The sequence below is a fragment of the Anas acuta genome, chromosome 14, assembly GCF_963932015.1.
Source record: "Anas acuta chromosome 14, bAnaAcu1.1, whole genome shotgun sequence".
Classification (NCBI taxonomy): Eukaryota; Metazoa; Chordata; class Aves; order Anseriformes; family Anatidae; genus Anas; species Anas acuta.
In genome coordinates this window covers 3,032,743-3,046,112 of record NC_088992.1, presented here as the reverse complement: position 1 = coordinate 3,046,112, position 13,370 = coordinate 3,032,743, and the positions used below count along the sequence as shown (strand labels likewise).

The 13,370-nt window shown below is 46.1% G+C and overlaps 1 long non-coding RNA gene across 2 annotated transcripts; it reads left to right on the top strand.

Moving 5' to 3' along the window:
* The first annotated feature begins 1,656 nt into the window (after nucleotides 1-1,656).
* LOC137864550 (uncharacterized) lies at nucleotides 1,657-6,298 on the top strand. 2 transcript variants are annotated; one of them, XR_011101536.1, is made up of 3 exons: nucleotides 1,657-1,852; nucleotides 2,517-2,557; nucleotides 4,726-6,298. It is a non-coding gene; the product is annotated as an uncharacterized lncRNA (long non-coding RNA). The 2 variants fall into 2 exon arrangements; XR_011101537.1 differs by having other exon boundaries at nucleotides 3,904-6,298.
* Nucleotides 6,299-13,370: the final 7,072 nt, after the last annotated feature.

Genomic DNA, 13,370 nt, shown 5'->3' with positions numbered 1-13,370 from the left:
GCATACGAATTGCTGATTAAATTGCAAAAGGCAATTCTGTGATATTTCTGCTCTGCCCAGCGTTGCTCCCCCATACTACTGCATCAACCCTATTTTAAAAAACAGACGATCATTCATTCTCCACAGTCCCACTTGTTTGCCATTCAGAGCTGTGATTTCCAGGGGTTTCCATTGGGTAGGTCTGTAACAGAGCAGGCAAGAACCACAAATTTCAAATTACATCCATGCATAAATACGTACACACATAGGGATGTGTGCCTGTACCTAACCTGGCAGCATCCAACGGAGCACTGGTAACTTAAGGGAGAAACTCGAGGAATTAAATGCAAAGGGAGGTTTGAAGGGGGAAATGTTGCGTATCACAAAACAAACTGTGGCGCACCAGAAGAACAAAACTGTTCGTACCAAGAAACTGCTCAAAGAGGCAGAGGGAGATGGAACTGTGCAGCTTTCATTCCATCTGGAATTAAGGCAAAGAGTCTTTTTTCACTGTAAAATAATGTTCCTATTTTGATGAGGAACTACCTCTCTAATAACTGTAGAGACATTTTACAATATCAAATCATCATAAAGCAGAATAAAAAGTGATTGCTGTAATTAAGCATGACCAGAAGTTTGCTGTTAAGGAAAAAAAATGTCCATGATGAGTGTTCCAACAGTGCTGACGTGCATCTGTGATGAGGCAGGAGCTGGACTTTGCAGGTTTCTTGCAAACATAAAGGTGTGCAATCCGCCAGTCCTGTACCCTGGTTCCCCTAAATACAACTGCACGTACATCACACCCAAACGCAAAGATACTACATTATATATATCTGGTTCAAAATATCACACATCTGGCCAGTTTAAGCAGAAAATGAGGCAAATAAAAAATGACCTTTAAATTTCAGTCTTCTGCTGCATTTTGCATTGCTTCTTTTCACTGCTTTTCCAGCATAGTAGAAATCTGCACGTTAATCCCCATTAGCTCTGCAAGCTTTACTGAGTCGGAGTGAATGTTTAAATTGCGTGTTACACTGAAACTACCACTCCAGTATGTTCAACAAAGAAATCAGACATAAGAAAGCTGTACTGTAAATATTTGAAGAAGTACAAGGTGCAAGTATAGTTAATAGCATACTTTCGTAATATATCATCCTATGGTTACATTATTTTGGCAACAGAATAATGTTTTATAACCGAGACAAATAAACCTGACCCTTTTTAAAAAGGGCCATATATTACAAACTGAATAGGTTTAAAATTCAGTGCGGAAATTGCCAAAATTTGGATAACTGCTTGCAGCGTATGACAGAGAGGAGATATCAGTGTGGATCTGTACACAGGGCTTTGACTTAAATCACTGTCCCCATCAATTAACACCACATTATGAGCCTTGTGAAGAAATTAAGTCATTTTAACATCCTGACCTAAGCTGAGCCTGGCAAGAACCACTGGGCCTGGCTCTGTTTTACCTGCAGCAAAGCCACCTACCTTACAGCCTCTGCAACCATCTCACCAGATGATAAACTGAGGTCCTGGCTTTTCATTTAGAACAGGATCTGTCTTGCTTTATACTTTATCTGTCCGGGCATTATTTGGCCAACAGGCCGAAGGGGCTGAGACACTGATCTTCGGAGGGGGGGAATTGCCCTCTGGATGTGTCCGCAGCAGACCTGCCATCGCTGCATGAGATGACCTCCACCTGGGAATTTTCTGAGACCACCCGAAGGTAAAAGGTTCCTGGGATGTCCGTCCTCCAAGCAAACAACTCCTGCGGGCCAGCCAGCTGCTGTCCTCCACAGCAGAGGGCACAGCATCTCCCGAGCACATCGAGATGAAAATTACTGATCAGCTGTGAAATATTATTACATGGGTAACATCTTCATTTCTTTCCCCGAGCTCCTTTCTTCCAGACTGATGAATTGCTGCAGAGGAAGGTGGCGATCTCTGAGGGTGGCCAGCTTTTTCAGCCGGTGAGGAGCAGCAAGAACCTCTGTGGCTGTACATGTGCCTTTGATCCCAGATATACCTTGTAGAGGATCCAAGGCTGAGCTGGAAGGGAAAAGCAAAACCTTAGCACCACTAGGAAACCTTTCCCCTTTCCATGCATTCACTGGCAGCAAGGACATGAGGACCTTTCCATCTAAGAGGTGATCCAAGCCCCCCAAATTAGTTTTTGAGAGGTACAAAGAAGCTTACCCTGGTGCCCTTCACCAATTCTGGTGTTTGCCTTGTGTTTTTAACATTACATTGGATCGTTAAACTTGAAAGGGTGCTTTAAAATGGGTAATGTTAGATTTTAATTTTCCTCTAGATTATCTTTCAAAGGAATTATAAAAGAAAGGAAAATGCTACAAGGGGAGAAAAAGCAAAATATCACCAGTGTCAAAAGCCTGACAGAAGTCAATATATTTGACATCTAATGTTTTCCTTCTACCCACATGGTCTGTTAGTCTTTAAAATGAAATTAGAGTACTTTGACATGATTTGTTCTTGGCAAATCTGTATTGGCTGTTGCTCATCTTCTTATTTTCCAGGTTTGTGATTATTTGTTCCAGCATTTTCCTGGATTTTGAGGGTAAGCTGCCTGCTGTACAATTCTCCTGCTCCTTCTCCTCTCACCTCTCCCACCCGTTAAAGATAAGCAATACATCAGTCTCCTGGTATCACCCCGGTCCTCCATGAATTCAGAGACACCATCAGTACTCCTGAGATTACTAAAGCCAATTCTTCCTGTACTCTAGGATTAAATCAGTCCCAGCCAATTTAAAAAACTCCAATTTATCCAAGAACTCTTTAACCTGTTTTTCCCCTAATCTAGGCTGAAATGTTTTTGTTTGTTTGTTAGTATTGCGGTAGCTGCTTATTCACTGTTTACTTTTTGTTGAAGACTGGAGAAAAAGACTTTAAGTCCTCTTGTTTTCACTGATGAGGAGCTTTTCCTCTTTATGAGGTACCTGACAAATCTTTAATTTGTGCTTCCGTCTGTTATTAACGGGTTTAAGAATCATTTCTTGTTATCCCTGATGCCTCTTGCTAGCTGCATTTGATTTTCTACCTTTTCCTTTTATACTTTGCCCTTGGATGGACGAGCAGCCCATTCACTCTTGTTTCTTCATTACTAATAACCCTTTTCCCTGTAGGTTTTAGGCTCTTGTCCAGGTCACTGTGGGTCACCTAGTCCATTGTGCCCTCAAATTTGTTTTCTGATATTGGCAAGTCTGAACCAAAAGATACGTGGATTTTTTTGTTCAGTATCAGTGTCATTTGTACGAGACAACTCAGGGAACAGCCCCTGGCCCCATGTGAGTCAAAGCTCTCTCGGCAACACCCCCAAAAGCCGGGTGGTTTTATGGCCGTGCTGTGTGGCTCACGAAGCTGCAGAGGCAGGCAGAGGTGTCCCACAGCCTTCTGCATTGCTCTGCAGCTGCGGCTGCTGGGACAGCCCACGGTACAAGGTAAGGGTTTCAGACAGGGCTCTCTCTTGCTGGCTACGACTTCTCAAGCATTCACGCTGCCAGAGCTCTGTCTGAGTTTGCAGTTCTCTGGCTATTCATCATTTTTTCCAAGGGTCATGAAGAAGATATCGTTGAGCTGGCAGTGCTGATCCTAGGACACACCAGGGATTTCACTGTACCAGGAACTCAGCTATAAGTCTGCTTTACACATCTGGAGCAATGGAAATAGCCTTAATTGAGGCTATAAACTAGCTCACGATGACACTTTCTGCCAGTTCTGTGTATCACAGAGGATATGCATGCACTGAAAAGTCCTAAATCATTTCTAGGCTGGGGCATAAAATCAATCTATTTAAAGACGTTGTTTAAGAGAAAGGGTTCATTTACTACTGCCTTCCACTTCCACTAGTAGAGGCTCAATGGTGTGTATAGACATACCCTCCGTGGAGGTTTTTTTTTCCCACAGGTTTTGTTTCAGCTGCTCCTGTATCAAAGCTCGGAGTGGTCAGCTCCCCTTGCTGCATGATTTTCCAGAGGCTTGTGTCAGCAGCGAGTTTTAGTCAGGGTAAAGATCAAAGGCTTTGATCTGCATTCATCTCTACTTGACTAAAAGGAAGCCACATCTGGAGAATTTATCTAATTCTGCAAGCTATAAATATGTATGTTTTTGGTACTATGTAATTAATCAAACGGCTTAAACAGAGTACATGTGCTAACCTGCAAAGATGCCAGATCGCAAACTGTAGGAACTGATGAAATATCTTCTTATGCATATTTCTGTGTACCTCTAAACCACTCGGAGTTTCGGCGCTTTATCTTTGTTTCAAGTGAACTCAGTACCAAGGGCACATGACTTTGTGGGTCCTTAAGAATTAAGTCATTTATTTCTACATAAAGGGCAGCACCACGCAGTCGTTTCCTACCCAGGAACACCACAGAGCTGTGACTTGCAGAAGTGTGAATCCGAATGCTGTGCAGGCAGGGGCCTCAGTATAAAACATGGATCTGGTCTGCTTTTGAGTCCTGAATTTTTCATTCTCAAAATCTGGACCAGCTCACGTGTCTGGGACCCAGCTCTGATTTTTCCCATTTACTCCAAATCAGCCGTAAATTGCACCAAGTTTAATCTAATCAGGCAGCACTCTTAAAAAACGTAATCAGGCTCCAGTGGTGACTACCTGCTTTATTCTACTAAATACGCCTGATTTGATACCTAGACAATCGGAACTCCTGATTAGCTGAATACGCCACTCATGATTATTTTTAAGCTTGTGTACTCGTGCTGCAGGTCTTTCAAGAGGATGCAGTCGTGTTATTTCAAGGCCATACCTTGAAGCTGTGGAATACGTGCAGCTGCTGGAATGGACGAGGCATGCGTTTGCAGACTGATGGCCAAGGTCTATGCTGGGAAACGGACGGGTTGGCAGATGCGTCGTCTGGTTGGGAACCGCTCCCAAAAATTCTGAAGACAAGAGCGGAAAAATGAGTAATGAGGAGCGCTCAAAGATGCTCCCAAAACAAACAAGCAAACAAACAGGCAACGTGCTCTGCACCAGCCGGGACAGCCTGCCAGTTTTGACTCTTTAGCGGACTATTGCTAACAAATCTCTGTGTGGCCTTCAGCTGGCAGGCTTAAGACCAAATTCTCCCAAGAAATAAAGCTCAGAAAAAAATAATTTTCTATGTAGTCATGACTGTCAATGGAATAATTTCTCTCTTTTAAAACTCCTTTCCCACAAGGTGGGGGGAAATGACTGTAATGAAACGCAAGTACCAGGGAGCAGAGCAGGACAGCTCTCAGTATCCAAGCAACACAGACACTCTGATCATTATTATTATGATTTCACCTTTTAAAGAATCCCCTGTATATAGCTAACTTTCGATAATGTGCCTCGTTAATATTAATTAAATCTCACAACTCCTGTGCGATGCAGCTAAGCCAGACAGTTTTGAGCTGAAAACCAGGAAAGTTGCGTGACTGAAAAAGGCACGATGGCTGTAACAAAGTCGGGGTGGATCGAGCACTACTTCTCCCGATTACCTGGTCTTCTGGGTCAGGAGAACATGAAGCTGCCTCCTCCCCGGCACCAGGAGCTGCTGCTCCTCATGTTTTCGCAATGAGGGGTTAAGGTTTCAGCCGGCACCAACAACCACCTGTAACTGCACCCTGCATCCAGAACAGGAGGAAATGGAGGAAACATACCACAGATCCAGCACTTATTGTACTTCTAAGCTTTTCCGTGACTTTAGAGCAATTTTAGAGCAAGATCAACTAGGCCAATCTACAAAGCAAAACCCTTTTCCTCCTGTCTTCAGAGGACACTTGGGAAAAGTTTTGTTTGCTATGTCTGCCTGTGCCAAATCCTTGCTACAGGCTCTGACCAGACACCTTTGGGTTATCTGCTGGCACACCCCGAAGCAGAGGATGATGCTGAGGAGGAGGAAAAATAAAAGGACTTTTTTCGTGCTTAGTCATTAGAAGGTCAGCCTCCTGGGGACATATCTCCTTACCTCTTTGCCGTATTTACAGCAGGATACTCGCAGATCTCTAATTGGTATTCTGTTGACTCAGTATTTTCCTTGTCTGTTCACACCCATCACTGGGTAATGGAAATTTGATTACCGACAGTTTGCTCCACAAGAAAATAAATGTAATGCTTTTAAAGGGTATGCTTTCGTGGAGTCCATCCATTCCACTTTTTTCATTACCTGGCTTAGAGTAATTAATCATTATGAAGCCGTGTGTGCTGAGTTTGGGCAGAAGAGAAGTCTGGACAGTGAAAGGCACATTTCAGACCGGGTCTCTGGGGTTTATTTCACCAGATTTTGCATGCTTGACTGGCCAAGTCTGCAGTATGAAAACCTAGGGGCAACACAAAAACTATAGGTCTATGCTAGTTGGGAAAAATAAATCTGATGTTCTCAAATTTATCCCCAGGGTTGCAAAGAAAGAATTACTTAATTTGTACGGGGTGATTAATAATTAGCAATGAACAGTAACTGTGGAATCATCCCGGGAGTCAGAAACATCCTGCACAAGGAAAGCAAACATGATGAGAAGTGTGCTACTACATAGGTACTTTGGCAGATAGACTTCCTTTACAGCACGGAGCTGCCAGACCGAAGACAAAAACAAAACCCCCAAATGACGAGGCAGCCAAAAATAAAGGAAGAAAACTGCTCGATCTGCATGGACGTACCGGTGAACGCAGTCTCACCAGCAGTAATTCTTCAGGCTAGGAGTGTAAATCTGCACTAACCCCCCAGATGGAAAAGGAAAGCCATCCTTTGCACTGAATACAACCCGAGAGCCAGCTTTGGTAGATGCACTGAGATCGTACTGATGTCTGACGGGGCTAACCTGAGGCATAATCCCATCCATACTTGGCTTCCCTGGCCTCCTGCACGAAGTAGCAGGGCTGTGCACGGCTTTTAACAATGCCTGCAGGAGTTGTACACAGGGCTGTAGGGAAGAGCTGTCTTCATCTCCCATCTCAAGATCATTTTGGCATTTCACAGGAGACCTGAGGCTGCCGATAATGTGCCTTCACCCTGCTCACAAGGAGCCCCGTCTGGGACTAATCCCCCAGGAACAAGGCAGCTTGTCCTGCCCCGGGTGGAGGCGAGAAGTCACAAAACCATCCGAGCCTTGTGGGGCCACAGCCACCTGCCCTGGGCAGGGCTTAGGGGAGGGACCGCTGTGTACAAAACCACCAGAGGGGTGACAGCATGCGAGGAAGGTTTCAGGAGGTCTGGCCACGCTCCTCTGCACCAGGTGCAAAATACAGCTGCTGAATTATGCCGTGTTCAGCAGCTGGAAATGGCCAGCGGGGACCTCTGCTCCCCCTGTCTTTGTAGGGTCACTTCTCACACCCATCTCTGCCTACCAGGAACTCCCAGCCAGAGCCAGATTCAGGCACGGTGATTTTGGTAGAATTTAGAAGCTGTGAACTTGCAGGCTGTATTTTACCTGCACATGCTCATACATAGGAAAAAACATAAGAATTGTCCAAGCAGTGTGGGAGCCAGACACTGTATTATTATTCATCCCTGGAGCAGCCCTACAGCCCACGAGGGCTGAGACGCTGTCCCCAAAAGCGGAAAATCCAAGCAGCGGAGGCACTCTGAGTGGCTTTTTGGTTTAATATGTAAAGAGCACTTGTTATTTCAGGCAGGTGGCTGTCCTCAGGCCGCCTCTGGTCGATCTGGGAGGGATTGGGGCCGACAGAGGCCGAGGTGCTGCTGCGGACGGGCTCTGCAGGCACCCACCACAGCCCCGCGCAGGGGCTCGGTTACAGCTCCTGCATTCCAGCCGCTGTCAGACTGCCGGGTACTCGAAAACCACCCTCACTTCAGCTCCGCACTTAAGGGTACTTCAGTTTATAGTTTAACCCTTCAGGAATAATGACTGAACAAGCACGCTATGCACAGGGCTCTCAGAGGAGCGTCTGAAAGAACCACAGGGCATTTACTCCTCCGTAGCCCAGGCAGATACACAGATTGAAGCAGAGCATTAAACGTCTCCAGGCCCTTCAGATCCCACACCATCGCTCAGCCTCTGCTCTCAGGCTGCGGGATGCTCTCTGGGCTCCCCGTTAAGGGTGTTCCCCCGGCCCCGCAGCGTGTCTGCCCCCAGCACTCGCGGCTCCCTGCACCACCAGACACGTCCCCTCTGAGCAGCACTTACACATCTGGCTTCACTCCCTCCTGCTGCAGATTTTCCACTCCTTACAGAGAACAGATCTCCCCCGCCTGTCACCAGGTCAGCATCCTCGCCTGCTCCCAGGACAGAGGATTTTTACAATTAATGACACCCAGGTGCTCCTCGCCAACCCTTCAAGCCCAGGCCCAAAGCAGCCCACGTGCATTTGGACTTCTAGTGACTCGCTGTGACCATTCCTCCCGTTTGTTTTGAGTCTCTGCAGTGCAATTAATAATTAATTAAGTACTTCATGGCACTTCTCTGAAGCTTTCGGCAGCTTTCAGACGGAGCAAGTCACCAAATTATTATTGTAATCACGCCTGTGCACACCAGTGAGCCTTTATTAATTGAGTACCCAGCCAGGAAGATTTCAGGCCTGATTTAAGCAAGGTGTGAACTAAGAATAACTTGGAAACATCTCACAAAGGTGCTGTCACCCAGTGTCTACACCTGCAGAGAAGACGTTTGTGTGACGTGGGGGAACCAGAGGATGGATCTGTCGAGGGGAGACAGGAGGAAACCCTGCCCCTGAGGATGAGAGAGACGGGGAGCAAATCATTTTTCTGGGGAGTAAATAACCACAGTTCCTGTCAGAAGGGCTGCTCTAGCCATAAGCTAGTGAGGAGATGAAAAACTGCCATCAGAATGAAAAGTGCTAGAAGCAGCAGAAATGCATGCAACTGAAAGGTTAGCAATTGGGTAGGAAAAAGGAGGAAAAAAAAAATGCTGCAGAATCTTCGCTCTCAGCAGAAATGTAGGGAAAAACCTAGCAGACTGTTTAAAGAAATCGTTTAGAGCGATTTTCTCTCCTCCTAAGTTATAGCGCACGTCCTCCTGCCAGCTGAATGAGGCAGCCTTTTTGCTGATGCAGAACACATCCCGCCCGTTCATTTCCAGTACAATGCCCGGAGAATTAGGTGCACGATTCCTGTGAGCGAGAATGGAGATTGCACACGTTTCCCTCCCTGCTGCACATCCCGGCATATATAACGGGAAGCGTGGGGCAGAGGACGCCGGACACATCGCTCCTGCTCTGGGTTATCGGGTGTTGGAGGGCTACAGCTGGAATCTGCTAAAACAGGGGAAATATTTCTCTGCTGTAGCTGTTCCTCCTATCTACCATTTACAAGACTGATGACCAGCCTCAATATGCAGCAGTTGAATACAAATCAGCCTGCTAGCTTTGTGTTGTGTGAAAACAGGGAAAATAAACGCCTGAATTTTACCTTCTCGGGGAATAACGCAAACAGCAACACGGTCACATGCCTGGCTCCCAGCGTAATCTCAATCAGGGCACAATTCAGCTCTGATGGGCTTTTGTAAATATGTAACTGACCTTTCTAAGCGTGTGACATGGGCTTCAGAGCGACTCCGCTGCCTTCAATACCTGCCTGATCCTCCGAGGTGATGAGCTCCTTCAGCGCTCGGAGAACTCATCAGGATTTAAGGCCAGGCAGACTCGCAGAGCCGGGCCCTAAGTCCTCAATTCAGAATCCATGAAACAAGCATGACATTGATCCCGGCCTTTGATGGACACACGGCTCTAGCCGGAGGCAGAGCGAGATTCATTGACTTGAGGGATAGAAATGTGTTTTTTATTTTTTTTTTTCTTCTGACAGAAAGATGGGAAATGTCTTAGGAGAAAATGTTTCATGAGAAAATATTTCATGACAAGACTTCCAACCTGGAAGCAGGATTATAATGTCTGTTTATAGCTTCTTTTAACTGGATTTTTTCCCTTCTATCAGGAAAATTGGACTTATGGCTCTCTGACTGAAGGGATGGAGGCGCAGGGACCTCCAGAGCCCCGCTGGAGGGGCCAGCACCCACCAGCAACGCCTCAGGCTGCTGGTGGCCAGTGGGATACACCTGGGTTCTGTAACCACCAAAGTCCTGCACGAAGAAAATGTCCCTGTGTTCACATCCCGTAACCCCAGTTTCCGAATTGGTCGACAAGAGAGAGAATCTTGCAGTGAATAAACCGGGCCAGATTAGTTCTGGAATTGCAGCCTATAATAATGAGAGGAAACTGCTGGTGGTGGAAAGGCTCAGACGGTTCAAAAGACGCATGGCATCATTTCATTCTTTCGCTGTTGAAATAAAACAAGCTCGCAAGGGAACAGACAGATAAAATTGAGCAGTCCGCGTGGCTAAAACGTGCTACGCTCCAGGCTCTCATCAAAAGCCGCCTTTGTGGCACGTCCACGTGTTTGTACAATCAGGGCACTCTGAGGCTATGCCAGCTACAAATTCTGTCTCTCTTGCAGCTCTGAAGAGGAATAATTTCCGTGGAGCACCCGGCAGTGTCCCCGCCTGGAGCTGCCGTCTCCGAGCCTCTCGGCGCCTCTATAAATAGCAGAGCAGCAGCTCACCTACTCCGAGCTCCCCGCACGCTCACTTCACTTCGCTGCCTTCCTGTTTGGTAAAGCTGTCACCGTGACTCAGATTTCCCCTATCAGATTCTCTGCGCGGGGAGATTCCCAGTATGTTATATGGCATCGCGAAGCTATTAAGCGACTTAGGTTTATATCGCCTAAGCTGCTTAGGTTTATATCAGCAGAAGTGATGTGCTTCTGAAGATCTTGACGTTTGAAGCAATGTAATTACTGTTGGAGGTCTCAGAGCTCCAAACCACTTAAGCTAACGGAGAGGGTCTCCATCGTTTTGATGACAATGCTGAGTGAAATAGTGTCAAAATCCCACACAGACTGCATACACAAAACCAACGACGAACACAAAGCTATGACCACCAAGCTCCACGCAGGACTGCAACATTTTCCTGATCTACTTGCAAAATTCCCTATGACCTAAGCTGCCATACAACGTGTTTCTCATACCCCTAGCCCCTGCTAACCAAATATTATTTACACTGTAAAACAAAAAGCTCTCTTGCTCTTTGGTTGAGATACACAGTGATGAAGAAAGATGTGAATTTCACTGCCAGCACCCATTTTAATAGATTGTTAATTTTCAGGCTTTATTAGAGTGGTTGAAGTGACTGGAACCAGTACAATCCTACCTCCAAACTCCTGTAATGGCATTGCTCCTGTATTCATCAAAGCGCTGGATTGTTTGTACTAGAAATCTCCAGATAACCTGCTTACGCAGTGACGTTGGAGATAGCTGTCAGGCCCTAATATTTCATTTCCTGCATAAATGTTTCATAGGCTCCACACTCTGAATGTGAAAAGAATAAAATACTCCTTTGATCGTTCACTTGAAGTGTTTTCTGCGTCCTTTAAAAATGAATGGAACCGTGCAGTCAGCAGCAAGACAATTAAGTTGGATAAACTGATACGCAGATATCTAATGACATTTGGCACGCTTTGCGGTGATGTAAAACCGAGGAGTTTCCCTCTTCTCCTGTATACAGCTGACCTCTATTTTAATAGGTTTGGAGGTGAAACGTCCCTGAAGATGCTGCCCAAAATCCTCTCTTGAGTTCCCGAGCTGCCCTGGTGCCACAGCTCACTTCCCTGTGCTGTACATGTTGTGGCTGTGCCAACTTGAAGATTTGAACCTACAAATGCCCAGCATTTCCTTAACCCTGTCATGAGCCCTGCCCTGCCCCACTGAATTCAGGGACAATGAGTCTTGTGATTGTTTCTCTTGTGGATCTGTTTCTCAGAAAAGACTAGAAAATTCTGTATTTAACGCATGCAGTTAACATAGGCACAAGACACCACGGCAGGCTAATTTAAGGAGTTTGGAGTCCATCCTTCTTTAAGCAGAGGTGTGAGCTTCAGAGGTACAGCTGGGATGAGAGCAAGGCTGCTCGTGTTGGTCCTCCGTAACTGCTGTCTGCTTGGTAAGGTTCAGTTTCTAAGAAAGAACAAACCATGCAGTAGTTTAATTTCTGGTACCCTAGAACACTTCAGGGATTGTTTTTAGAACTATTGAACCGCATAAAAATAGAGGTGGAAGGGAAATCACCTGCTCTATGAAAACCATACTGTGTAGCCTGTTTCCTGAGCTGAAAACATCCTGAGGACAATCTGGGTTCTTTCCTCAGGTGTGCACAGCTCTGTAATTGTATGTATTTTCCAATGAAGTGTACGAATTGCCAAACTTGTCTATTTAGTTACTAAAAAGTTTGACAATTGATTAGGAACAGCGAGCCAACTATCTTGGCGGTTCTTATCACTCTGTTATTTCCTTCTACTTGTGTGCCTGACTGCAGTCCCTGTCATCACCTCCCTTACGCTGGGACCGAAAACCCCTGGAAGGAGGCCACGGTGCTGGCTCTGGCCACGACCAGAGGTCTGCGAGGCTGTAATACCTCCAGTACCGGTGTGCTAAGAGCCCAACGCCACGCACTGCAAACATATTTTCACTTGCTTGATAACACCAATACATGCGGATTTCACTTGTGGTGCTGCTTGTGCCGTAATGTATTTTTATCAAGGGAGCCAGTTGCAACAAGCAGAACCCTGAGACGGTTAAAGCCTACTTCGAGTTAATTTAAAATAACGCACTCTCTCTCTAGACTCGTACATCTCTGCAAAGAAAATGGCAAGCAATCCAGAACATTCACAGCGTAACGACATTCAGATGTGTCTAGGCATAAATAGCAACTTCTAAACCAAGAATTTGCCTCTGGAGCCTTTTCAGTAGGCCGTCAAATAGAAAATATTTAAAGGGAGACTATGATAGTATAATTTCCCTTTGTTTCAGGCAAGGATGGAGTGAATGTGTCATACGGCCCTGAAAAGGAACATGAGAAATCTCACAGTGACCCAAAATGAAAGGGCTTCATTATAGACCGAATCCTCACCCATTCGAATCAATCAGAAATCTGTTGACTTCAGTAGCCTTGGATTTCCTCACAGTTCCGACCAAAAAATGGATGCATAAATAAAATTGAGCAGCATGTTGCACAACGTCAGGCCTCTGTTTTCTCTTCCCAAGTAAATTACGAGGGATTTTCAGAGGCAGTAGTTGCAGGACGAGGCCCAAGGCGTGTCATGATCACAGGCAGAGACCTCACTCGGAGCGCTGCGCCCACCGGGGACGTGGCTGGGCCCACCAGGGACTTGGGACAACTCCTGGAGCAGTCAGTAATTGGGATTACACTGCTAATAAGTTATTGTTTTAATAAATTTACACGAGTGCCATTATGAGCGGGTGGTGCTCAGCCCCCAGCAGCCCGGGACCTGCTGATGGTGCCCAGGGGCAGCACTGCTGACCTCCCCACGAGGTGGGTGCGAGCCATGAGTGAAACGGAGAGCTCT